This window comes from Erpetoichthys calabaricus, chromosome 2 (assembly GCF_900747795.2).
Source record: "Erpetoichthys calabaricus chromosome 2, fErpCal1.3, whole genome shotgun sequence".
Classification (NCBI taxonomy): Eukaryota; Metazoa; Chordata; class Cladistia; order Polypteriformes; family Polypteridae; genus Erpetoichthys; species Erpetoichthys calabaricus.
In genome coordinates, this window is record NC_041395.2 from 13057035 (window position 1) to 13084711 (window position 27677).

A 27677-nucleotide genomic window follows, 5' to 3' on the forward strand; every position below is an offset into this window, starting at 1 on the left:
ACTTGGAACATTTAAAAGACTGTCCGCAACTGTCCAAGTGTCTCACTGCCTTGGCTCTTTTCCTCCAGACATCCACTGGAGCAGCCGCTGAGCCCCTTTGAGGAGGAAGATTTTGTGTTCTTTTGATCAAGAGGCGGAGCTGTGGTGACCGGTTTTGACAGTGTGCCCGGATCGCTCCTAAAAGAGACTTGTGTTTGTTCCGCCTGTATTCGAATAAAGTTTCTGTCTCTTGAAAACCCTGAGTGAACCTGTGCAACTTTGTGACCCAAGCATGACAAGCGTTACGTGATCACAACTAAGCCGATGGTTCTTCTCACTCTCTCTTGCTGTGGGATTGTGGGTAATTGTCTCCCATGCTCAGTCTCAGTCGGCGTGCCTCACTCGTATAGTCAAAATCCGTATGAGCGTATACTGTATACTAAAGCATTGTGACCATGTGTGTGTGTGTAACGATTCTTTTCAAAGGTAAAGTGCAGGTTAATTTGTTTTATGTATTTTTACTTTATATTTTGCATTAATCATTTTTATATGAATATTTCTGGGTTGTGGAAGAAATCATCTGAGTGTCCATTATTTCTTATGGGGAATTCGCTTTGATATACGAGTGTTTTGGATTACAAGCATGTTCCAAAACGAATTATGCTCGCAATCCAAGGCACCGCTGTATTAAATTTTTACATGCACTTTTTCAAAGGATATCATCCAGCAGGATTAAATATTTTTTGCTTTTTTTTGATATTCTGTAGATATTGGCATACAACAGACAGTGACATTGGTGGCTTAGAGATGACTGAGTCCATAGCTAAATTTATATTGGTTAAGCATATATTGACCAAGTATACTTCTTCTAGAGAAAGATCATTTCAAAATGTTAGGTTAGGAGCAGGGCGAAATATTTGAAATATTATGGTTACACTGTTTACAACAAAAGTCCAAAAATGTCGGAACAGCATGAAAATGCTAATAAAAGTAAAAGGCAGTGATTTGTAAATATACCTTGAGTTGTATTGAAAGAAACACAGTGCAAAGACAAGGTGTATCATGTTTGACCTCATCAAGCACTGTGTTTTGAAGACAGATGTTTCTTCTGATACCTGATTGCAACATATTCCAAACAATTTGGGACTTGGTAGTTTAGGACTAATAATGATGTGACAAACTGAAATGAGAAGGTGACGTATAGCTGGTGAGGCAATCACGTTCTAGTACTGGATATAAGGAGCATCCAAAAAAAGGGTAAGTCTGTCAAGACCAAGGATGGATTAAGGCCGGCCAATTTGCTAACAGATGTGTCGGTGAATAATCCAGCACTTTGAGAACAACGTTCCCCAATGACAATTCGGTAGGATTTTGTGCATTTCACCTACCTTGGTGGACAATGTAATGAAAAGTTTCACAAAACATATTCAGATCTCTATGTGTGGAGGGCAAGACTGAATGTGTGTGACCACTCATCCCTCAGATGTTATGGTCTTAAAAACTGACATGTGTCTGCAATGGGCTTGGGAATACTTCAGTAAACCTTTGCCAGTCAACACCGTCCACAGTTATGGCTTGACAGTGCAAAGCAGAGTCCATGCATCAACATTGTCCAGAAGCACCACTCACTTCTCTGGGCTCAGTCTCCTCTGAGATGGAAAGTAGTACAGAAGATTCATGTTTTGTATGGTCCAACAGGTCAATGTATGAAAAAAGAAACAGCCGTCGTGTTCTCCAGGACAAAGAGGAAAAGAACCATCCATCCAGCCAATGTCTGTCATGGTATCATGTGATTATACCTTCTTTTAGATCAATGCTATCCTTAATTAATTGTGTCAGTGAGTTAAATCAGTGGATGGATGAGAACTATTTGCCTCAGCATACAGAAAAAAACAAAAATGTTAAATATTTTAGGGAATTGATGCTGACTGCAACAACATTCTGTCGGTCAGTTAGAATCACCATTAGTGATTAGTGAATCACTGAATCAGCAAACAACTATGTTATGTTTGACACTGGATGTCATTTAAAACACAAATTACAAAACAATCCAAAATGTGTTTTTTCCTTCTCAAAAATAATGAAAGATACTGAGAGATTAATTCATGCGTATATTTCTAGTAGGATTGACTACCGCAATGTGTTATTCACTGGCTGTTGTAATTGTTCTTTATGCATCTTTCTGTTAATTCAAAATGTTGCTGCAAGAATCATTACAAAAACTAAAATATACAAACACATAACTCCAGTTCTCAACTCCTTACACTGGCTCCAAGTTAACTTTAGGGCTGATTTAAAAATCGTCCTTTTAACATATAAAGCCATAAATGGTTGTGTCCCTGCTTACCTATCTGAAATTATCATTACGTACAAACATGAGTGCACATTAAGATCTCCAGATGTTCACCTACTTAAGATTCCAAGGATTGATAAAATAACAGTGGGAGGTTGAGCTTTTAGTTACAGGGCCCCTAAACTGTGGAATGGTTTGCCTGCAAACATGAGAGGTGCCCCTTTCAGTCTCAACTTTTAAATCAGGCTGAAGACTCACAACTTCAGCCCAGCATACCCTGACTAGAGCTGCTGATTAGCTGTTCAGACAGCATATGTGTTTGTTAGTCACTTGTACATAAATATAAGTATCACAATACTTTAAAACCATTACTAACCCTCCTTGTTCAGTTTCTCTTCTTGGTATCTGGACATGGCACTTGGTGCTACTGCTGTACTGCCAGGCTACTCTACTGCATATGGAAAAGCCATCTCAGATCAAGAAGCATTGGAATCATCTGAGGGAAAGATTCTTTCAACAGAATGGATGGCCAGCACAGACTCCACTATACAAAACCCAGGAGGGTGAAGGTGGCCTGTTGGCCAAGTGTCCAGGACTGTGACTTTTTTCACATTCTCTTTTACAATTTTAATCTCCACCTTTGTCAACTGGCAATAATTCATCAACTAATTAATGGACAGATATTGATAGTTCCCATTTACGTTTATAAGTTTCTACCTTGTTCTATGTGTTGTTTAACAAATCTATATTTTTTGTGTACCAGTTCTGTATTTAGTAATTTGTATTGTCTATACTTGTATATATTGTATCCTATTTGTCCTACTTTGGTAAGGCAAATTTTGAGCAGATGTGGCAAACAAAGTCAAAGGAGAATGGACTGGGATAAGCATTTAAGTGGAGAGACAGTCGAGGAGAAGTGGCACAGGTTTTAAAAACATTTTATATATAATGCAGGAGACGTACATCTCAAAATATGGAATTAGGAGGAGTCAAAGACAAATAAAAGAAGACACGAAAAGGTTTGAGGGCAGCCATCCGTATATTGTTCCTGGCAGCAAAATGGGATTGAATTGTTGTACAGATGTGAACAGGTTAGAGTCCAAAACAGAACTGAATTGCTGAGGTTAAGATAGATAGATAGATAGATAGATAGATAGATAGATAGATAGATAGATAGATAGATAGATAGATAGATAGATGGCGGTTTTAAGGGCAAGCAGAGGAAGTAACGTCGTTGGGGCCGGAGCCAGAAGTTGCATCACTGGGGTCGGAACCGGAAGTGACATTGTTGGGGGCGGAACCGGAAGTGACATCATCAGAAGTGGCGTCATCAGGGCCAGGCAGAATTTCCTATGAGTGGTTTGCAATGGAAAGAGAGAAAGGATTAGTACACTTCTTCACCCTCTGGTCTGGCATGGGATTGCCCTCATTCAGGCCTTTTAGCTGCCTACCAAGCGTACGTGTGTGATAGAGGAAATAGTACAGGGTTAAAAAAGAAGCTGCAAAAGAAAAAACAGATGAACAAGGCATCAAAAGACTAATAACTCCAATGTGCATCGTCATGCGTATGAGAACATGAGGGTAACCATTAAGGCAGATATTAGGGAAGCTAAAAGGCAGTTAGAGAACAATATCGCAGATAAGGTGAAAGACGACCAATGAGATTCTTTCAGTATTTTGGTAGTAAAAGAACAGTCAAGGAGGAGGTGACATGCATCAGGAATAGTAAAGGAGAATTTAAAAATACAGACAGTGAAATAGCAGATTCTCTAAACTTGCATTTTTCTGAGGTCTTCACATGTGATGAAGTGGATGAACTCCCAGCCATAAAAGGGACTACTAAGGGGGTACTGAGGGGTTTGGAAAGTGTAGAGGGAGAAGTGCTGCTCAGATTAATTAAGCTGAAATCAAACACATCACTGGCACCAGATAATATTTATCCTCTCATTGTTAAGAAGGTTAGCGAGTACAGATATAAATCCTTGACTTATATAGTACAGTAAAACCTCGATTATCCACCAGTGGATTAATCATCTGTCTCTGTTAACCATTAGGGTAAAACAAACAAAAAAAAAAAAAGATATTGCGCTTGCCAGAGTCTACCTATTACTGTACTGCCCTGAGGTACGTTGCAAGCTGTGCACATTGGTACAACTCTCCCTTGTACTAGCACTTAGTGTTCCTCTCCAGCACCACGTGTCATACCGCATTTTGAAATCACAGTATTAAATTATATTTATTAGAACATTAGAACACTCTAGACGAGAACAGGCCATTCAGCCCAACAAATCCTGCCATTCCTACCTACTTATTTCTTCCAAAAAATCATCAAGTCGAGTTTTGAAAGTCCCTGAAGTCTTATTGTCTACCACACTACTTGGTCGCTTATTCCAAGGGTCTATCATTCTTTGTGTAAAGAAAAACTTCCTAATGTTTGTGCGAAATTTACCCTTAACAAGTTTCCAACTGTGTCCCCGTGTTCTTGATGAACTCATTTTAAAATAACAATCTCGATCCACTGGAATAATTCCCTTCATCATTTTAAACACTTCAATCATGACACCTCTTAATCTACTTTTAGTTAAACTGTAAAGGCTCAGCTCTTTTAATCTTTCTTCATAATTCATCCCCTGTAGCCCTGGAATCAGCCTAGTCACTCTTCTCTGGACTTTTTCTAGCACTCTTATGTACTTTATGTAGCCTGGAGACCCAAATTGCACCCAGTACTCCAGATGAGGCCTCACCAGTGTGTTATAAAGCTTGAGCAGAACCTCCTGTGACTTGTACTCCACACATCAAGGCGCTATATAACCTGACATTCTGTTAGTCTTCTTAATGGCTTCTGAACACTGTCTGGAAGTCGATAGCTTAGAGTCCACTATGACTCCTAAATCCTTCTCATAAGGTGGACTCTCGATTTTCCAACCACACATTGTGTATTCAAACCTAATATTTTTACTTCCTATGTGTAATTCTTTACATTTACTGACATTAAATTTCATCTGCCACAAATGTGCCAAAGCCTGTCTGCTGTTCATGTCCTTCTGTGATGATATAACGGATTCCAAATTATCTGCTAATTCACCTATCTTGGTATCATCTGCAAACTTAACCAGCTTGTTACTTATATTTCTATCTAAATCATTCATATATATTAAAAATAGCAGCAGCCCTAACACTGACCTCTGCTGGTCACCACTCTTAACATCGGCCAATTCTGATGATATTCCTCGCACCATCACACCCTGCTCCTGTGTCTGTGCCAATTCTGTCCCCATCTAAAAACATCATCCTGAACTGCCACTTCTTTTAGTTTGATGCCCAACCTCTCATGTGGCACCTCGTCAAATGCTTTCTTAAAGTCAAGATAAGTAATCTCATCTGCTCCACTTTGATCGTATCCTTTTGTTGCCTCCTCATAGAATTCCAGCATGTTAGTAAATCACGACCTCCCTGTTCTGACCCCACACTGACTGTTCCTAATAACTCCTGTTTTTGCCATCTGCTGCTCAATCTTCTCCTTAATAATTCCTTCCATTAATTTTTCTGTGATGCATGTTAAGCTTACTGGCCTATAGTTGCTTGGATCTGCCCGGTCACCCATTTTATATAATGGGATGATATTTGCCATTTCCAGTCCTTCTGAATCTCTCCATTGCACAGTGACTTCCTAAAAATATGGGTCAAGGGTTTATATCTGTACTTGCTAGCCTCCTTAAGAACTCGAGGGTAAATATGATCTGGTCCTGGTGATTTGTTTGATTTCAGTTTATTTAATCTCAGCATCTCTTCTCTCTCTACAATTTCCAAATTATTCCAAATTTCCAAATTATGTGCCTTCAGTTTTAATTTCATTTTGTAGCTTTACTTATAGCTTTTAAATTAATCTGCTATACATTGTTATGGCCAATAAATGTATGCATGCAGTGTTGGATTTGTCAAAAAAAAATTGAAAATTATTCTACATTTATGAAATAGGAAAAGTGCTTCAAGTATTGCTTCAATATTACGGAGCAAGAAGAACAACAGTGAACAATATAAAGTATGATGCCGACAAAATGGGAACCCCTGATAGTAATATTATTCCGTATTAATGTTCTTCAGTATTTTAATCTTCTTTTTAAATTCTGTTATGTTTTGTTAAAACATTGTGATATGCAGGCAGCTTGTGATGCACTGTGTGGGAGCAGAAAGGGTGGAATGAATGCTGTAAGTGATGGGACTGAGTGAGGGGCTTCTGTTCTGTAAGGGACGATTAAATTCACAAAGTAAAACATTCAATGATGTGGTGTAGTTTTTCCAATATGGTAAATGGTGAGTGGCAAATTTACATATCATTCCTTTTTGTTTTTATTAGCATTTAATAATAAGAATAATAATAATAATAATAATAATAATACATTTTATTTATATAGCGCCTTTCCCATGCTCAAGGCACTTAAACTCAAGTGCTACCATTACCATTACCATAACTTTAACTCAAGGCATTTCCCATACTACTCCTACTATTTTGGAATTGGGATTAAAAATAGGAATATTATATTTGACAAAAAATATTAGATTAAGTTGAAAGATGATATCAAGCAGAAAGCTACAGAATGCACTTTGGCTTTAATGGCAATTTGGATTTCCAATAGAATGATGTTCATGCAGAGGTCTTATGTTGTACTGAAAATTCAGTCATTATATAGATTCAGATCACAAGACAAGACAGGCCTTTCAAGTGCACTTTTTCAAAGTCAATCGTCTAATCAGAGTTTTTAAAGAGTGGGCAAAATTATAGAAATTACATACCGGAACAAACTTGGCATTTACTAGAAGTGAATAGAAAAACAAGTAAAGTCCATGTCTGGTGTAAAATAAGTATGTTAGCCATTTTGTATTCATCTTTTGCACTAAACAATCTTGCATTAGAATTTATAATTTGGCATAAAATAATTTGGAATAATTTGCATTTAGGTTCATTGTACCCAAATGTAGTATTTTTCTTTAACCAGTAACCAAAATGATATCCAATGCTGGAAACTACTTTGAATCTGCTTCTGCCATTCTGTGACCCTGACCTACTGTCTGGTGTTAAACGCTTATGTATTATTCTGTGACTTGTAATGTATCCCAGCAGTTTCAAGTGACCATGAACAGCATCAGCCTGACTCAGGGCAGACTTGCTCACATTAGAACATTAGAACTGTCCGGACGTGAGCAGGCCATTCGTCCGAAAAAAGCTCACCAGTCCTATCCATTTAATTCTACCAAAATAACATCAAGTTGAGTTTTCAAAGTCCCTCAAGTCCTCCTGTTTACCACACTACTTGGTCACTTATTCCAAGTGTCTGTGGTTATCTGTATGAAGAAAAACTTCCTAATGTTTGTGTGAAATTTACCTTAACAACCCAGCACACATGCACCTGGTGGACTCATGCGGGCAGACTGTGGGCAGTGTGGGTCTGGACAAACCCACTGGCCCAATGCAGGGGCTGCTATAAGAAGACCCCTAAAAAAGTTTCCCAGATGACCCAAACTGGGTTAATAACCAGCAGGACAAGTCCAATAAATCCCTCTTTGGCTAGTGATGGTACAGAAACATTACGCAGATCATATAAGGACCCCCGTAGTTCCCCACTTTTTAATGCTGTCTTAGAGTAAGTAATGTAGATTAGTATTCTCTGTGAGTTTTACATTTTGATTTTAGTTGTATAAATAACAATTTGATTGACTTTAGAAAATAATGATTTTAAATTGCCTTAAAGTGCACAATTTTGTTTTATATTATTGGTATAATTTTCTTGTTTAGGAAAAAAAAAGAGCTGGATTGGTATTAATAAATGGAAAAGCGTTTTGTAAGAATAAATAGTTTAAAGCCACATTAGCATTGTGTTTTCTAATTCCTTATCTTATTAATGAATGCATTGTAAGTCTTTCTAATTACACGTAGTGTAACACTAAAAAACAAGTTTCAAGGAAAGGACCAGAAAGAGGAACAGCAGTAATGGTAGCTCTACCACCTTACAACAAAGTGACTGGGGTTGACATCTCAGGTCCTGCCTTCATGGAGCTTCCATTTTCTCCCAGTGTTAGTGTGGCTTTTCTGCCACAGTTCAAAGACATACAGGTATAGGTGGATTGGTGACACCACAATTAGCTCCTGATGAATTTATGTATTCACCTAGTGATTCACCCGTGATCGTCAGAGGTGACTGTGTGCAGAGGGTGCAGACCTATAAATACCCTGGACTGCCAATACTGATGCTCTCTGCAAGAGAGGACAGAGCCGCCTGTACTTCCTTAGAAGACTGGCGTCCTTCAACATCTGCAATAAGATGCTGCAGATGTTCTATCAGACGGTTGTGGCGAGCGCCCTCTTCTACACGATGGTGTGCTGGGGAGGCAGCATTAAGAAGAAGGATGCCTCACGCCTGGACAAACTGGTGAGGAAGGCAGGCTCTATTGTAGGCACAGAGCTGGACAGTTTGACATCTGTGGCAGAGCGACGGGCACTGAGCAGGGTCCTGTCAATCATGGAGAATCCTCTGCATCCACTGAACAGAATCATCTCCAGACAGAGGAGCAGCTTCAGCGACAGACTGCTGTCACCGTCCTGCTCCACTAACAGACTGAGGAGATTGTTCCTCCACCAAACTATGTGACTCTTCAATTCCACCCGGGGGGGTAAACATTAACATTATTCAAAGTTATTGTCTGTTTTTACCTGCATTTTTATTGCTCTTTAATTTAATATTGTTTTTATCAGTATACTGCTGCTGGAGTATGTGAATTTCTCCTTGGGATTAATAAAGTATCTATCTATCTATCTATCTATCTATCTATCTATCTATCTATCTATCTATCTATCTATCTATCTATCTATCTATCTATCTATCTATCTATCTATCTATCTATCTATCTATCTATCTGATGGGCTGGTGACGTGTCAAGGGATTCTCCCTACCTGTGCCCATTGCTTGTTGAGTTAAGCTCCAGTTTCCCCTCAACCCCACCCTGAATAATTAGGTATCGGAAATGAATGTATGGACCAGTAAGGTATGACTTTTTTTTCAGGTTCCTTACCAAATTTGTGCCTCCCCTGGCTGTTTTGGCCAATGTTGCCCTGATGTGTAAATCCCACATAGAACCTGCACTGGCCTAATGTCAGTTTGTTTGCTGGGAAGTTTCCAACTGTGTCCCTGTGTTGGTATTAAACTCATTTTAAAGTCACCATCTCGATCCCCTGCACTAATTCCATTCATCATTTTAAACACTTCAGTCAGGTCTCCTCTTAATCTTCTTTTGCTTAAACTGTAAAGGCTCAGCTCTTTTAATCTTTCCTCATAACTCATCCTCGGTAACCCTGAATCAGCCTAGTTGCTCTCCTCTGGACCTTTTCTAGTGCTGCTATGTCCTTTTTGTAGCCTGGAGACCAAAACTGCAACACAGCACTCCAGATGAGGCCTCACCAGTGTGTTATAAAGCTTGAGCAGAACCTCCTGTGACTTGTACTCCACACATCAAGGCACTATATAACCTGACATTCTGTTAGCCTTCCTAATGGCCTCTGAACATTGTCGAGAAGTCGATAGCTTAGAGTCCACTACGACTCCTTAGTCCTTCTCAGAAGGTGTACTTTTCATTGTCAGACCTCCAATTGTGTATTCACACCTAACATTTTTACTTCCTGCATCTGGTAAGAAGTTAAGCAAAATGACGCCTGTTATTAGCTATCTAAAAAGATTACAATATTCAAGCTTTTGAAGCAACTCAGGCTCCTTCTTCTTGCATATTGTAATCATTTTAGTTAGCCAATAACAGGCGTCATTTTGCTTGACTTCTCACCATAACCATAATGGCTAACACAGTACAACACCCTAGCACTACTAGGGACTTTATTCTTACAATAAAGTCCCGCACACAACACAGTGCTCCAATAAACACAATATTCCGTCTTTCTTCTGCCACCTCCACTCCTCACTCGCAACCTCATCCTCCTCCACCTGACTCTGGCTTCTGAATGGAGTGAGGTGGCCTCCTTTACAGGGCACCGGGAAGTGCTCAAGAGTGTCTCTTGATTAACCTCCGGCAGCACTTCCGTGTGTGGCGGAAGTGCTGCATAGGAACCCTGCTCCTCTTCTGGCAGCACTTCCGGGTGTGGCAGAATTGCTGCATTCCAAGACTCTGGAGCTGTCCAGGTGCCCCCTGGTGATGGCCACAGACCCCCAGTGGTTTGAGCTTCTGAGCTCCAAATCCATGGCCCCGATGTAAATCCAGGAGGCTGCCCTCTCATGTCCCGGGGGAGGTACTTCTAGTAGTATGCCCATTCCCCCGGTCTTCTCTTACAAAGGGCGTCCCGTCCGGGCAGGATCCCCAGCCGTCCATCACATACTTTACATTTAATTACATTAAATTTCATCTGCCATTGTATGTTGTCCAAGTCACCCTGTGATGATTCAATGGATTTGAGATTATCGAACCAATCCACCTATCTTACTGTCATCTGCAACTAATTTAGGCTAATTTAATTTTTCTCATTAAAATGCATGTGTTATAAATGAGGGTGGACAGCAGAGTATTCTGAGAAAAAAGCAATAAATTCATGTGGGGAACATGGAAGCTGTACCTAGATGGTGCTTAAAGTGGGATTTGAACCAAGGAGCTGTAATGCAGCAGCGCTTATCACTCGCAAACTGACAAGATTTGATTCTTTCAATCTCTGTTCATAGCTCAGACCTCTCAGGTCTGGAATCAGCCTGGTTGCTCTTCTCTGGACCTTTTTCTAGTGCTGCTATGTCCTTTTTGTAGCTTGGAGACCCAAACTGCACCCAGGACTCCAGATGAGGCCTCACCAGTGTGTTATAAAGCTTGAGCAGAACCTCCTGTGACTTGTACTCCACACATCAAGGTGCTATATAACCTGACATTCTGTTAGCCTTCTTAATGGCTTCTGAACAGTCTGGCAGCTGGTACTGTCGAGTCCACTAAAACTCCTGAGTCCTTTTCATAAGACGTACTCTCGATTTTCATACCACCCATTGTGTATTCAAACCTAACATTTTTACTTCCTTGTAATACTTCCATGGCAGCTAAGTAAATTAATTTTCTGGTTTGCGCAGCGTCTTCTGCCATTAGGCATATTATTAGTTACTAAAAGCAGAGCAGTGTTCTGAAAACATACTGAAAGGGTTCCATCAAATTATCAGAAGTGAAGTAATAGGTGAGTTAGGAGGCTACAACACACTCGAGAACGTGTGGCAGAAATGGTAAGTGAAAGGTAGGCCTCAGCATCAAGAGAAGACTTCTTTAATGTTGGGGTTACAGAAGCGATTTTCAGAGTACAGTGGAACCTCGGTTTGCGAGCATAATTCGTTCCGGAAACGTGATTGTAGTCCAAAGCACTCGTATATCAAAGTGAATTTCCCCATAAGAAATAATGGAAACTCAGATGATTTGTTCCACAACCCAAAACTATTCATATAAAAATGATTAATACAAAATATAAAGTAAAAATACATAAAACAAATTAACCTGCACTTTACCTTTGAAAAGAATCACGGCTGGTGTGAGTGAGTTTCTAAACTCTTGTGGGATTCCACCCAATAGGATGACACGCGGAGGAGCGTCCCAAAGCAATCGCAGTCTCCCAGCGCTGTAGCAGTTCGCCGTAAAAGCGAATCCGAAAAGATCGCAGACATGCTATAAGCGCCTGCCATCGATGGGTGATACAAGGAACAAGGAACATTATAAATGTGCAGGGCCCTGCCTGACTGCTGTGTCTGTGTATAAATAACCGCGCTGTTGCTGTTTCAAGCTGAATAAAGCTGGTGTTGCTAAAGTACTGAGACTCAGCTTCGTGTTTTAGGGTGCAAGACAGGGACTCACACGTCACAGCACACACGCACGTGCACACACACATACACACACACACAAGCGCGTGCATGCACACACACGAGCGAGCACGCACGTGCACACACACATACACACACGCGAGCGCGCGCGCACACACACACAATCACAATGCTAATGCTGTAGTAAACAGTATACGCTCGTACGGATGTTGACTATATGAGTGAGGCATGCCGACTCAGACGGAGAATAGGAGACGATTGCCCACAATTCCGCAGCGAGAGAGAGAGAAGAACCATCAGCTCAGTTGTGATCACATGACGCTCAGCAGACAAAGCGTATACATACTTACTCATACTGCAAGACCTCGCTCGTTTATCAAGTCAAAATTCCATCCATCCATCCATTTTCCAACCCGCTGAATCCGAACACAGGGTCACGGGGGTCTGCTGGAACCAATCCCAGCCAACACAGGGCACAAGGCAGGGAACCAATCCTGGGCAGGGTGCCAACCCACCGCAGGACACACACAAACACACCCACACACCAAGCACACACTAGGGCCAATTTAGAATCGCCAATCCACCTAACCTGCATGTCTTCGGACTGTGGGAGGAAACCGGAGCGCCCGGAGGAAACCCACACAGACACGGGGAGAACATGCAAACTCCACGCAGGGAGGACCCGGGAAGTGAACCCAGGTCCCCAGATCTCCCAACTGCGAGGCAGCAGCGCTACCCACTGCGCCACCGTGCCGCCCAAGTCAAAATTTATTAAAAATTTTTGCTCATCTTGCAAAACACTCATAAACCAAGTTACTCGCAAACCGAGGTTCCACTGTAGTTGGTACCGAGTCAGTGTCAAAGGGATGTATTTACTATTGTCATAATAGTCTGGTTTGGTGAGTGTGGTGGGGATGAGGCTCGGTGTGCAAGCAGTGGACCTAATGTTACAAAGCAGGTCATTTCAATCAATACATCCGGCGCCGCCGTGAGTGGCAGCCTTTTCAGCAGCTCCGTGTATGACTGAATATGTATGTGTACTTTTCTACTTTTATTTTTCTATTTTTATTTATTGATCACTCCTACCACTTTATTTTATGTGGATTCCTTCCCTGGACACACTTACTTTTACAACGTGGGCATGGATTTTAACACGCCGAGACTCGCCTATTCAAGTACTCAACTTCGGGCGCTGAGAACAAATGCCAGTGCCGGTGTGGTTCCATATTTACCCGACGAGGTAAGAAGGCGGTATCGTGGCAGCAGAGCCGGCACTAAGCTAAAAAAGAAGCGGCTTGCGAGAAAGTGGCGTTTCAAGCCTTCGGTGCCTTCTGTGATTCTGGGGAATGTAAACTCAATCTCAAATAAGATCGACGAACTGGCTGCGCTGGTGAAAAATGTAAGGACCTACAGAGAATGCAGTTTGTTGTGTTTCTGCGAAACCTGGCTAAATAACACCATCCCAGATGCCAACGTGGAGCTATCCGGGTTTAGCACAGTTAGAGCGGACAGAGATGCAAGTACCTGTGGTAAGCACAAAGGAGGAGGACTCGCTCTCTATGTTAATACACGGTGGTGTCACTTTTGTGAATTTCCCATCGGGATTAATAAAGTATCTATCTATCTATCTATCTATCTATCTATCTATCTATCTATCTATCTATCTATCTATCTATCTATCTATCTATCTATCTATCTATCTATCTATTAATACAAGAAATGGAGATTGAACTGGTGAAAATGTGGAAAAGCCGTCGAATGGTGATGGAAGACCGGGAAAATATATATAAGGAGGATGAATAGTTTAGGTTTTGAAATTTTATCGAAAAAAAAATTTTATCGAAAAAAAATTGAAATTATTTTAGATAGTAATAAGTCCATACATAAGTAATACATTCAATTTTCAGATCTCCCATTGTGTATTCAGACTTAACATCTTGACATCCTACATATAATACTTTACATTTACTTACATTAAATTTATTTGCGTACACTTTTATGCTGTCTCACAGTAACAATTTAGCTGATTCTACATGATTCGCCTTTCAACTTAGTTTGATGTCATCTGCATCCTTAACCAGCTTATTGATTATTTCAGGGGTCCCCAACTCTGGTCCTGGAGGGCCGAAGTGACTGCAGGGTTTCATTATAACTGTTTTCTTAATGATTAACCTGTTTTTGCTACTAATTATCTTCTTTTGAATTAATGTAAAGTTTAAAAATGACACAATTCAAACATAAACATGTGGGGTATTGTTTTAGACTCACTGATCAGAAATATTGTATTATTTTTGGTTTTTGATCCTTTCTTAAAGATCTAGCCTTCTATGGACTTCTATCAGATTGTCTCTGAAATAACTTGAAAGTGCCGAACGTTATTGGCACCCAACTTTGTTTATTCCGTATTCATCAAAAATCAGACTTTGCTTTAGAGTTGTAGAGTCAGAAGAATATTTCAAATAATAACACAAATGAAAATGGCAAAGACAAAAATGACGGGACTCTTCACCTAAGATTTTGTTGCAAAACCTTTAGAGTTTACAATCAATGCAAACAAGCGATTCCTAGAGCTCTCCATGAGACTTCTGTTACCTGTCCACAGGTTGTTTTGCCCACTTGTCCTGAGCAAACTGCTCCAACTGGGTCAGGTCTCCTCTAGACGGCAAGTTTCAGTTCTTTCTATAGATGTTCTACAGGATTCAAATCAGGTGACAACTCCTAGAAGGCCACTTCGCAATAGTCTGTAGCAGCTGGGACACCTCCACGCTGGGAGGATGAGGGGGAGCAAGCGTGGATAGGGTGTTACCTTCCCCGGGACGCTAGATGGTATACCCCCCTTGGGTTGCAGCGGTGCCTCAGACTCCCGCAGGGCTTCTTGGGAGTTGGAGTGTGGTGCTGCCCTGTTGGGATCCACAGGCACCACCAGGGGGTGCTGCAGCAGGAGCTGCTGAGCCCTCATGGGCAGAGCTTCTGCCACATCCAGAAGTGGTGCTGGAAATAGGTCATAGGGTGGGCTATAAAAGGAGCCAGCAGCCACTACTCGAGGAGCCAGAGTTGACAGGAGGAGGACGAAGCCTGACTGGAGGAGTGGAGGAGAAGGAAAAAGAGTGAAGGAAGACTTATTGTTTTTTCATCGTGCTGTGCTTGGACTGTGTTGCTGTGCTTGTTGGAGATGGGGAAGACATTTCCCCCAAAGGAAAAGAAAAAAATTAAACATGTGTTCCTAGAAATTGTGTCCCATGCTTGCCTGTGTTGGGTTCAGGTGGCAATGCCAGCCTGGTGGTCCATAAGTCCAATGTTTTATTCTTTGCCATTCTTGGGTGCCTTTAGTTGTAAGTTTTGTCTCCTTATCCTGTGACTGAGACTAAGCTTTCTGACACTGGGCAGTACGTTTCACTCCAGAATGTCTTGGGATTCCATTGTCCCCAACGCACACAGTGCCAGACACAGCAAAGCAGCATCAAAACATAACCAAGCCTCCTCCATACTCCATGGTAAGTCTGATGTTCTTTTCTTTTCATTTGTGGAAAATCCAGTGTTATCTCATCTGTCCAAAGGACATTCTCCCATTAGTATTTTGAAATATGCATGTTAGCAAATTTTATCTGTCTCCATTGAACCCACTATCACTAAAAAATTGATAGCAGGTGTGATCAGACACTGATGAACCTTCACCTTGGAGTTCAACTTGTATCTCTTTGGAAGTTGTCCTTGGTGTTTTATCTTGGTGTTCTCACTATCCTTCTGCCCATTCTGGGGTTGATTTTCCTCTCGCGGCCGTGTCCAGGAGGTTGGCTACAGCTCCATGGACCTAAAAGATTCTTAATAATATTTGCAACTGTTGTCACAGGACCATCAAGCTGCTTGAAGATGGCCTTCTAGCCTTTTTCTTCAACTTGATTGTCTATCATTTTCTTCCTGGGCTCCTCAGCCAACTCTATCTTTTGCTTTCTTTGGTCCATTTTCAGTGTGGGACACACGATGACACCAAACATCAGAATGACCGCTCTTCTCCTTTTAAATTAGCTGATTGACTGATTGCACAATTGGGGACATGTATGATACAAGTTTGAGAAAATCACTTAAATCCAATTATTTATGATCTTTTCTAGGGGTCCCAACAAATGTGTCCAGGTCCTTTTAGAAGATCTTTGTAGAATAAGCCACACTTGATCTCTTGTCACACTTGCTTTGTTTTACTCAAATGACACATCAGTGGCATGCAGGGACACACAAGGACAATTGCTTGTCATTTCATCACCTTTCAGGAGGGAGACAGAACGTTTTCAGTAAGTTATAAGGGGACCAACAAATTTGTCCACGTCTGTATCCTTTCCGACCCCTTCCTAATTCCACTGAGTATAAGGCACATGGGATCACGCATGTCACTAAAAATGTTTCTGATTATTCATTTTAACTCCAGCTAGCTTACTCAAGAAGACAGGCATTTCAATGTGAAGTAAAGCATGAATCCTGCAGAAACTGAAAAATACAGAGAAGCGGACAATCAGGAAGTGGTTAATTCCACAATACAACCGCAAATCTGATTTATGAAAAGTTAAAGCTAATTTGGCAAAAACCTAGACAGCAATGTTAATTAAACAGGCAAAACAGAATGGTTGTAACTTTCAGCCTACTTTCTCTGCCTCAGCAGTCCGCTGAATCTGCATTTCTTGTTAAAACAAATCGTTTAAGAAACCTCCTTTTTGTCTTAAATGTTATAAATAGCGCAGGGCTACTCTGCTCGCTTCACAGAGCAACATAGAGGGTTGTATGGTTTTATTGTTAATTGGAGCCTAATTATTGGCAGTGATTGACAACGCAGGGTTTCAGACACTATCTTTACAGAAATGATCGATCAACAAGGTAAATTCAGCTCTTAGTTTCTGCTCCATTACTGTTGTACAACTAATACGTGCTAGTAGCATGCTTCGAAAACGGCGGTTGCCATTTTTTAGCAAATTGATGCCCTATATTTAGTAATTCACTTTGCCTTGGATCCTGTTGATTATATATTTATTGTGCACTATATCTAGAAAAATTGAAATTAATTATCCACTCTGCCTTTACAGAAAGTGAATCAGTTACAGGATACGGTAAAGTCAGAGCTTAATTTGCGCCTTAATTTGGGCTGGTTGGAGCCCTTTGTGCCAAATGTGCTGTGGGACTCCAAGAATCTACATAAAATATTTATTTTAAATTTGTTACAATTAGCACATTTACATGCACTTCAATAACCCAATTATTCACAGAAACCTGATTTCTAAAATGCTGTGTAAACTCTTTATTCCGATCAGAGAAATCAAGAATAAAATAAAATGAAATAGAGAAGAGTGTCAGGAGTAATTTGTGACAGATGGATATCAGCAAGAGTGAAAGAAGGTCTACAGGATGGTAGTGAGACCAGCTATGTTATATGGGTTGGAGATGGTGGCACTGATCAGAAAGCAGGAGACTGACCTGGAGGTGGCAGAGTTAAAGATTTGCATTGGGTGTGACGAGGATGGATAGGATTAGAAATGAGGCCATTAGACGATCAGCTCATGTTGGAAGTCAGAGAGGCGAGATTGTGTTGGTTTGGACATGTGCAGAGGAGAAATGCTGGGTATATTGGGAGAAGGGTGTTAAGGATAGAGCTGCCAGGGAAGAGGAAAAGAAGAAGGCCTAAGAGAAGTTTTTATGGATGTTGTGAGAGAGGACATGTAGGTGATGGGGGTAACAGAGCAAGATGACGAAGACAGGAAGATATGGAAGAAGATGATCTGCTGTGGTAACCCCTAACGGGAGCTGCCGAAAGAAGAAGAAGAAGAAGAGAGAAATTGAGTTATTGACCTCTGAGAAACCTGGTTAAAAAAGGTAGATTTCTTCATGAATTACTTGATTATGTGGTCATGTAAACCTTGAGTCTCTTGCACCCCTTGCTAGCACTCTGATCTTTGATTTAATAGAATTTTCAACCAAGATGAAAGTAGGACTGATTTGCTGGCATCGACTCTTAACTTTGTCTATTTCAATTGTGGTGTTAAAATAAACATTGCGTATGCAAGAGATTTAGTGCCTGGCTTTCTAAAGTTTAGAACATTTCCTATTTGAAATTGTATTTACAATCTTGGACTTTTCTTTTGGATTAAGATTTGTTATTGAAAGCATTTTCTCACTCTTAGTCTGTTTGTTTTGCTCCAAATAAGGGGATGTTTCATTACTTTGTTTCAATTTCCAGTTAGTTTGGTTGGGTTCCACACTGAAAACTTTTATGTGAACCTAATATTGCAAACATATCAATCAACGTTCCACCAGTGCTCTATGAATAAGTGGAAAACGTTTAGCACTAGAATCCCTGAATCCTGCGAAAATATTTGTAATGCTAGACTACCTTAAATTCCTCAGCCGTGTCAATCAGCACAGGCAGCAGGCAGTCTGCTATCCCATCCTTCATCGAGGCAGCTGAAGACAGAAGCAAAATTCTCAGACCTGAAATGAATTGGAGTGAGGTGTCTGGAGTTGTAGAGGGTAAATAATATATTGTTATTTGGAAGACATACATTTCATGTGTGTTCCGTGTCTACAACGACCTGTGTAAATGTAGGATGACAGGAAATGCGAGGCAAGAAATGTTGAACTTTTCTAATGTTATAGTAATAATGAGAAAATGCTGATGTGAAATGTATAATGACTGCGAAGACTGAAGTCCAAATATCAAATAAACACTTTTACTAACGGTATAACAAAACAAGTGTGCTTTTATTCAAGAAATTATTTGACTGTTGTACTTTGAGCTTTTCTTTTTAAGGTAATTCAACTTTGTTCTTGCTTCTGTCCTTCGTTTAGATATTTATGGCATTTAGTCTTAGTTTAGTGTTTTTTCTGCCTAATTCTTTTATTGTTTGCCCAAACTTTAATTTCCATGTTACGATTAAGCATCTAATTATTTAGGCACATCTTTTAGTTTCATTTTGTGTTTGTTAATCTTGCAATATTTATTTAATTCCTATTGTTCAATCCTTTGGGCTTTATAAATATCACATCAACCCTAATTTTGCATCTCCTTGTTAACTTAATTAGGTTATTTCAGTACACATTAAAGCGCGTTCTGTTTAAAGATTAAATCATGGATGCGTTTCAGTGTTAGATCAGGATTTGAGTACAGTCAGTAGGTTTCTTCCTTTTACCATTTGGAATAGTGCTACAGTATAATTGTAAATATCGTACTATTTAATTATTTTTGTGCTGCTGAGCAATGTCTGCAATCAGTTGGTGTTACTTTTGTTGTGGAGAAAATGGGCTTCCATTTTCTCTTTTCTAACTGGTAATTTCCAGTAATGTTTACTCCTCAAGAGACCCGGTCCTAAATTTTCATCAAGTAAAGGGCTCATTGCCGGCATGGAGGAGAATTGAGAGAGATGTGAAAAAATTGTGGTGCCGGATTTTTCTGTGCTTTATCACACACTGTGGTTCTGAGGCTAGGGATTTGCACTTGTAATCGGAAGGTTGCCGGTTCAAATCTCGTAAATGCCAAAGGTGACTCTACTCTGTTGGGCCCTTGAGCAAGGCCCTCAAAATGCAATTGCTCCATCCTAGGTATGACGTTAATCTGCATCCAGCCCTGCATGTTGGCCCTCCAACCTGCAGGGAAAAACCTGGGGGTTGGTGGCAGAACTGGCACTCCAGCCACCATAGAAAACCTCCCACTGTTCCATTCAATCTGAATTAGTGTGGTGCTGAGGTGTCACCTGTTGTATGGCTGCACTCAGGTCCTAACCTGGTATCCTGAGTTGGTTTGTCATGTGGTGGGTGCAGCAATGCGCTGTATCAGCGCCAGCTCCTTACCTCTACCACACACTGAATGGGCCATCTGGCCAAACCAATCGAAAGGCCTCTGCTGTTACTAATGTCTGTTACTTTTGCTTCGGAAGGAGGGCTCACTCGATCATATTAAAGGGGGTGAATATTTATTTGATTCATTATTTTTTTTTTATATTTGTAATTATTTTAGACCACTTTCCAGAGATTTGTTTTCACTTTGATATTAAAGAGACATTTTTCTTTTGATCAGTATCAAGAAAGGCAAAATAATGTGAAGACCTTACTTGGAAAATCGGAGCCTCACTTTGGGACTTTGCTGTGATCTCTCAATAGGAGACACTTGTGCGACTACTGTGTTATTTTTTCCTCAGGAGAAAAATCTGAGAAGCATGCAACCAAAGAAAATATTTGTAGTTTTATTTCTTTGTGATTTCATTGTTGTCTAGGAGAAACCAAAAAGATATCAAGGAGATACTGATTTTCTTATTCCTTTGGGTTGGAGTTTCTGTTTTAGCCCTTTTCCATGACAGAGTCTGAGTAGAAACAAAGGAAAAGATGGTGTGAAATCTGTAGTGACCACTGTTACGAGACATTCCTCGACCTCCTTAAGCTGAAGAGTTGAAGATGGTTGACCAGGTGACAGGAAAAACAATCTTTCTTCTTTGACATCTTTATGGAAAAAGAATGGCAAAGAAAGGTCTTAGTTGTTTCTCAAGAAATTACCAGAAGAGTGGACAGACGATCCGATCGTCAACAGATTTTGTGAACTATCAGCACACATGGTGGTAGTGAAGTACACATCTGAATGACGAGTAAGCCTCTTTGAAAAGTACTGACAGGGGACGGGGAACAGAAACAGTTTATTCTACGACTGATCTCAGCTTCATCAGACCTACAAGAGTGGAACAATCTGATGCTGTTCAGTCCAGATGACATAAAAACACTAAAAATGGAGTGATCTCTAAATGTTGTTTGTTTTCTTTACAATTTTGTGGGTTTCTTATAAATATGACAAAGAATTAAACTAGCCATGTGGAGAACAGGATTCTGTTAGTTTTTTTTTTTTTGGACCACCCAAAAATGTTGCATGGTATTTATGATTTTTTTTACATGCATGTGTGTGACTGTGTGTCTTTATTGGTATTTTATTATTGTCAGATGTTCTCAGGAGACGTGTGAATAAAAACTTCATTGTGCTAAGAACTGCCACACATGGACATCAGTGGATCGCCCTGCAGGCTAATCTGAGGTATGTAGTACTACTCTGAGACGAGAGGGGCTGCTGGTGCTAATCATTTCCTATCCCGTTTCCCTAAACAGTGCCTAGAAGTTGGTCAGTGAAGGCAGCTGACTCCGCCCCTTCCGATGTCTCCAGCCTATAAAATACGGGGTTGCCAGAAGGAGGCGTGGCTCTGTGAGCAGAGCACACCACAGGATGGAGCTCCTATCCTTTGACATCCAGGAAGGACGACTTCCCTAAGCCTTACTTGGCTTCCTATTTTTTTTTTCCTTCTGATTTCTATTCCGTGCCATAGAGTACTTATATTGTTTTTTGTTGACTTTGGTTAATTGGGAACAGCCGGATTGTCTTCCCAGTATTTATCATTTGGACTTGTCGTTCATCACTCGACCATGTTACACATGACCATGAACTTCAGGTTGAACTTGAACACTACTTTACTTGGCAATATATCATCCATCCATCCATCCATGATCCAACCCACTATATCCTAACGACAGGGTCAAGGGGGTCTGCTGGAGCCAATCCCAGCCAACACAGGGCGCAAGGCGGGAAACAAACCCCGGGCAGAGCGCCAGCCCACCGCAGGGCACAAACACACACACCAAGCACAAAGTAGGGACAATTTTTGATTGCCAATGCACCTAACCTGCATGTCTTAGGACTGTGGGAGGAAACCGGAGCGCCCGGAGGAAACCCACGCAGACACGGGGAGAACATGCAAACTCCACGCAGAGAGGACCGGTAAGCGAACCCGGGTCTCCTAACTGCGAGGCAACAGTGCTACCACTGTGCCACCGTGCCGCCCCTTCTACAATAATAGATAGCAATAATAAAAATCCTCGGGTACTGTTTAGAACAGTGGCTAAATTAACAAATGGAAATTCAGATCAACAGTGCAAAATACCAACATATATCAGACTTTATGAACTTCTTCAATGAGAAAATTAAAATTATAACATCCCAGATCTCAGCATCACAGTACAAACCAAATACTAGCTTAGCAGACCCTGTCTCACATTGCATTCAGCACTTTAATAATTTTAATCCTGTAACTGAGCAGGAAGTCTTAACTTTAATTTCTAAAATGAAGCCCACTACTTGTTCCCTAAATCCAGTGCCAACAAAACTAGCAAAAATTGCAATGGATGTTCTTGCAGCGCCTATTCTGAACATTATCAGTAGTTCATTATTGCATGGCACAGTACCTGATACACTAAAAGTGTCAGTCATTAAACCATTACTTAAAAAGTCAGACCTTGACCAACACATACTAAATAATTATAGGACTATTTCAAATTTACCGTTTCTCTCTAAAATACTAGAAAAAGTAGTCGCCAGTCAGCTTCAGACACACCTTATGCATTACAATTTTTTTGAGAAATTCCAGTCTGGTTTTCGCACTGGTCATAGTACAGAAACGGCACTAACACGGGTTGTAAATGACATTCTGATATCCTCTGATGAAGGAAACTCAACTGTAATTATGTTGTTGGACTTAAGTGCAGCATTTGACACCATCGACCATTCTATTTTACTACACAGGCTAGAAAATGATGTTGGGCTTACAGGCACCATGCTCGCTTGGTTTAGTTCTTATTTATCAAATCGATTCCAATATGTACAGAAATGTGCTGACAGGACTCCATCATTATACACAGAAGTTCAATATGGTGTCCCGCAGGGCTCAGTACTGGGACCTTTACTGTTTTCACTTTACATGCTTCTACTGGGATCTCTCATTAGGAAACATAATGTTAATTTTCACTCATATGCAGATGACACCCAGTTATACCTTTCATTTAAATCAAATGAAGTTTCTCCGATGTTGTCTTTAATTAGTTGTGTTAGTGAATTAAAGGAGTGGATGAATAAGAACTACTTGTCTTTAAATACAGATAAACCAGAGATGTTAATTGTTGGAGGGAATGACGCTGATCACAACAATATTTTGTCATCATTTAACTCAGTGGGAATCCCCATTAATTTTACTGAATCAGCCCGCAATCTAGGAGTTATCTTTGACTCCTGCATGTCATTTAAAATGCATATTACAAAGTTGTCCAAAACATGTTTCTTCCATCTTAAAAATGTTAGGAAATTAAGGCGCTTTCTAAAGAAACAGGATTCTGAGAAATTAATTCATGCATTTATTTCTAGTAGGATTGACTACTGCAATGCGGTGTTCACTGGATGTTCAAACTGTTCTTTATACAGCCTCCAGTTAATCCAAAACGCGGCTGCAAGAATTATAACAAGAACAAGAAAATGCGAACACATAACTCCAGTTTTTAAATCCTTACACTGGCTGCCGGTTAAGTTTAGGGCAGATTTCAAAATCCTCCTTTTAACATATAAAGCATTAAATGGCCAAGGTCCGGCTTACTTGTTGGAACTTATCATGAATTACAAACCTGAGTGCACATTACGATCTCAAGATGTCGGTCTACTTATGATTCCAAGGATTAATAAAATAACAGTGGGAGGTTGAGCTTTTAGTTACAGGGCCCCTAAACTGTGGAGTGGTCTGCCTGCTAGTATAAGAGATGCCCCTCCGATCTCAGCTTTTAAATCCCGGCTAAACACTCACTACTTCAGTTTAGCACACCCTGACTAGAGCTGCTTATTAACTGTACCGACTGCATCTCTGTTGTTAGTCATTAGCAATACAACATAAGTAACATGATAGTTATAATTGGATACTAACCCTCACCTATTCTGTTTCTCTTCTTGGTACTCAAATGTGGCACTTGGTGCCACGGCCCAACCGTCAAGTTGTTTTGCCTGCCTAAGGTAAAATCATCCCTGATGGAGGAACGCAGGAATCGTGGGAAGGAGGGGTCCTTCAATCGGACTGGCTGGCCCAGCGCTGTTTCAGCCATGGAATGGCCAAATGGGGGAGGCAGCTTGATGGATGAGGTCTCCAGGACTCTAAAAATATCCAAATCTTCTTATGTGATATCATCTACTGTTAAATTCTGCTCCATGCTTCTAAAATTTTTATTTTTATACTGTATTGAGGATTTGTTCTGTTCTGTGTATTGTATTGTATTGTATTGTCATGTGTGAATTTCCCATTGGGATTAATAAAGTATCTATCTATCTATCTATCTATCTATCTATCTATCTATCTATCTATCTATCTATCTATCTATCTATCTATCTGTATTGACCCCCTTCTTTTGACACCCACTGCTCGCCCAACCTACCTGGAAAGGGGTCTCTCTTTGAACTGCCTTTTCCAAGGTTTCTTCCATTTTTCCCTACTAGGTTTTTTTGGGAGTTTTTCCTTGTTTTCTTAGAGAGTCAAGGATGGGGGGCTGTCAAGAGGCAGGGCCTGTTAAAGCCCATTGTGGCACTTCTTGTGTGATTTTGGGCTATACAAAATTAGATTGTATTGTATTGTATTGTTTGGACATGTGCAGAGGAAGAGATGGTGAGTATATTGAGAGAAGGAAGTTAAGGATAGAGCTGCCAGGGAAGAGGAAAAGAGGAAGGCCTAAGAAAAGGTTTATGGATGTGTGAGGGAGGACATGCAGGTGATGGGTGTAACAGAACAAGATGACAAGGACAGAAAGATAAGGAAGAAGATGATCCGCTATGGCAACACCTAACGGGATCAGCCGAAAGAAGATCAAAACCAAACTGACCAGTCAAATTGCTTGGAGAGACCAGATACACACACACACACTCAAACAGACAGTAGCAATTTCTTATATAGTAGGTGGTGTCACAAGTCACATGTTATTATAGTACTGGAATTTTGATAAAATAACCAATGTTCTAATTGTAATTCTTTTTGTTAGTAATTTCTTAGTCATTTCTAGCTAATTTAGGAAGCCATTTTTGATCTTGTCTAGTTTCATCACACCTTTTAGGATCTAACAATAGATTTTGAAGCTTTGTAGTATCAGACCTCTGCCTTTTTTCTTGTCTGACCCTCTGCTTTCCTTTATATTTCCTCTTTATAAAACGATAGTGCCTTTGTGTGGAGTAAAGAGCCAACCTGTGCAAACCCCAAAAATGGTGGTAAAACTATCAGAGAGTTAGTGAGAAAGACAGTCCTGTAAAATGCACCACCCTTAATCATGTCATAGGGAATAAAGGTGAACAATTTATACCCTGTGATTTTACCAGACACAATCAACGCACTAAATTTGTATTTTATTTTTTTACAAGGACTTACATTGTCTGAGATGCGTCTGGCAGGCCTCAGTGTGAATTGTGGTGCCTACTGTACTGTACATCAGTGGATTTGCTGCTCCTTTGGGACTGCTGATATAAACTCTGGGTCATTGAATTGATTTCTATCGGTTTCAGCCAGAATGGCTATGATTTGTTAAATTTAATATAGAAGGTGTTATTCAAGATTTTTTCCTTTGTTGATTTCACGTTTATTATGTACACACAGATTCGTAACAAATAACTGATATTTTAATGCATGTATCAATAATATTTTGCTGTTGCCTCATTGCTCAATACCGATTTTTAGCTCCAATGGAATTTGCCTGTCTTGATGTTTCACGTTCCTAAGTAGAAGTGACCTGTATATCTACCTGTAATGTGAACACATCTGTCCTCTGTAATGGCACACACTGATACGTTTGTGCAGGAATCATCTGCGCCACCAACAACAAATAACACCATACTTGTGAGACGATTCATGGTGTAAACCGACAAAATGAACTAACTAGTGGCTAGTGTATTCATCGCATTTTGCTTTGAAGGACGGCAAAACAGTTCATCAGCTGTTCATGATTAGGTCGAGAAGGTGAAACAAAGCCAGACTGTTATTATCTTGACTATTGGCTGCACCAAGAAATGTGTGGGTATGAGAAATGAGCCGGCAATGGTGGGGCCGTGACTGCTGTCACAGCTGAAATTCTCCTCCATTGTTGTTTTGCTACACTGCCGTCATTAGCCCAATGTGTACTGACCAAAACAGTACACCAATTCCGATCTAACCATTCTCATTCATGTTGCTTAGCCACAAATCAGATACTGATCCGATGAAAGTGACTCAAATCTGATTTGAAAAGACTGGATGTCTAAGTCCAAACAGCCCTGAAAACATTTGATTTGTGTCACATTAAGGCACAAAAGTCATATCTGAGTCACTTCAGACTGGCAATGTGAGCGTAGTGTTTGTTTATTCTTAGCAGCTTAATTAATTCATTATTGGTGGCTGTATACTATATATTCTTTATTTTGTTCCTACACTAATCAATTATGTTAAATTCCTTCTTTTGTTTCAGGGACTTTCTTGTTCCAGCACTGCATGTGACCACAGTTGTGACCAAGCCAAAATCATTCAACTATTCCTGGCTGGAATGGCAGTCCATATGGAGTTTACTCACACCTTCCCCATTCATACTAGCAATGTATCTTTTAGCTGTAGTTTGAAGAATATGTTTAAACGTAAAGACACAACTGTAAACCAAAATGACATTAAACACAGAACAGACATTTGATATGTAATACTGAGTTTTTGTTTCTTTTTTTTGTGATAGTGGCTTGCCAATACAAACATACTGTAGTTGCAATGAAGCAGGAGAGTTCATTTTAATGATGTCGCTGTAGAATTGGAAACCACTTCATGACAGTGAAATAAATCAACCAGTGGGCACATACATTAAAACGCAATGCGGAGACCATCCCCAGAGACAAAACCAATATCACAAGCAGGCTTCAAGTGCCTATTCATCAGATTTGATCTGCTCACGCATACCACAGCCCAGGCTATCCCAATACAGGGCCAATCTCAAGTTGTCCTACAAGGACATTACGATCACAGAGACAAAGAGAGAAATCCTGTGCTCAGTCAGTAACCAGAGGCGCCAATTAGGTTCATCTGTTTACGACTGGCACCTCCTGTGTCATGGATTTTTTTGCTTATACAGGCCATGTACAGCAAACTATCTAAAGATATTGTTCAGTCAATATCAAGGACATAATTGCATATTTTTGCACATTATATATATATATATATATATATATATATGTATATATACACACACACACATATATACAGAATATATACACACATATATTCATAGCATTCATAGTCTGAATCTCGATCTGAATGTATGGGTGGGGGCGAAACACGTGCCGCGTACTCTTTGCATTATTTGACAGTAAACTATGCAACATATATATATATATATATATATATATATATATATATATATACAATGGATGTATATATATATATATATATATATATATATATATATATATATATATATATATATATATATATATATATATATATATATATCCATTCGTTGTTCACCACTATATAGATTCCCGAGTGTATATGCCTGATGAGCCCAGAATTAGGGCGAAACACGTGTCGCATACTCTTTTCATTATTTGACAGTAAAACTATTTTCAACCATTCTATGACCTGTCTTCTCGCAACTGAAAGAGGGCACCGTGGTGGATGTTAGCCGACTTGCTGACCAACCACAAGCGTTACCTGGTAGGTAACCACCCATACAATCAGATTGTGACTCAGATTACGAAT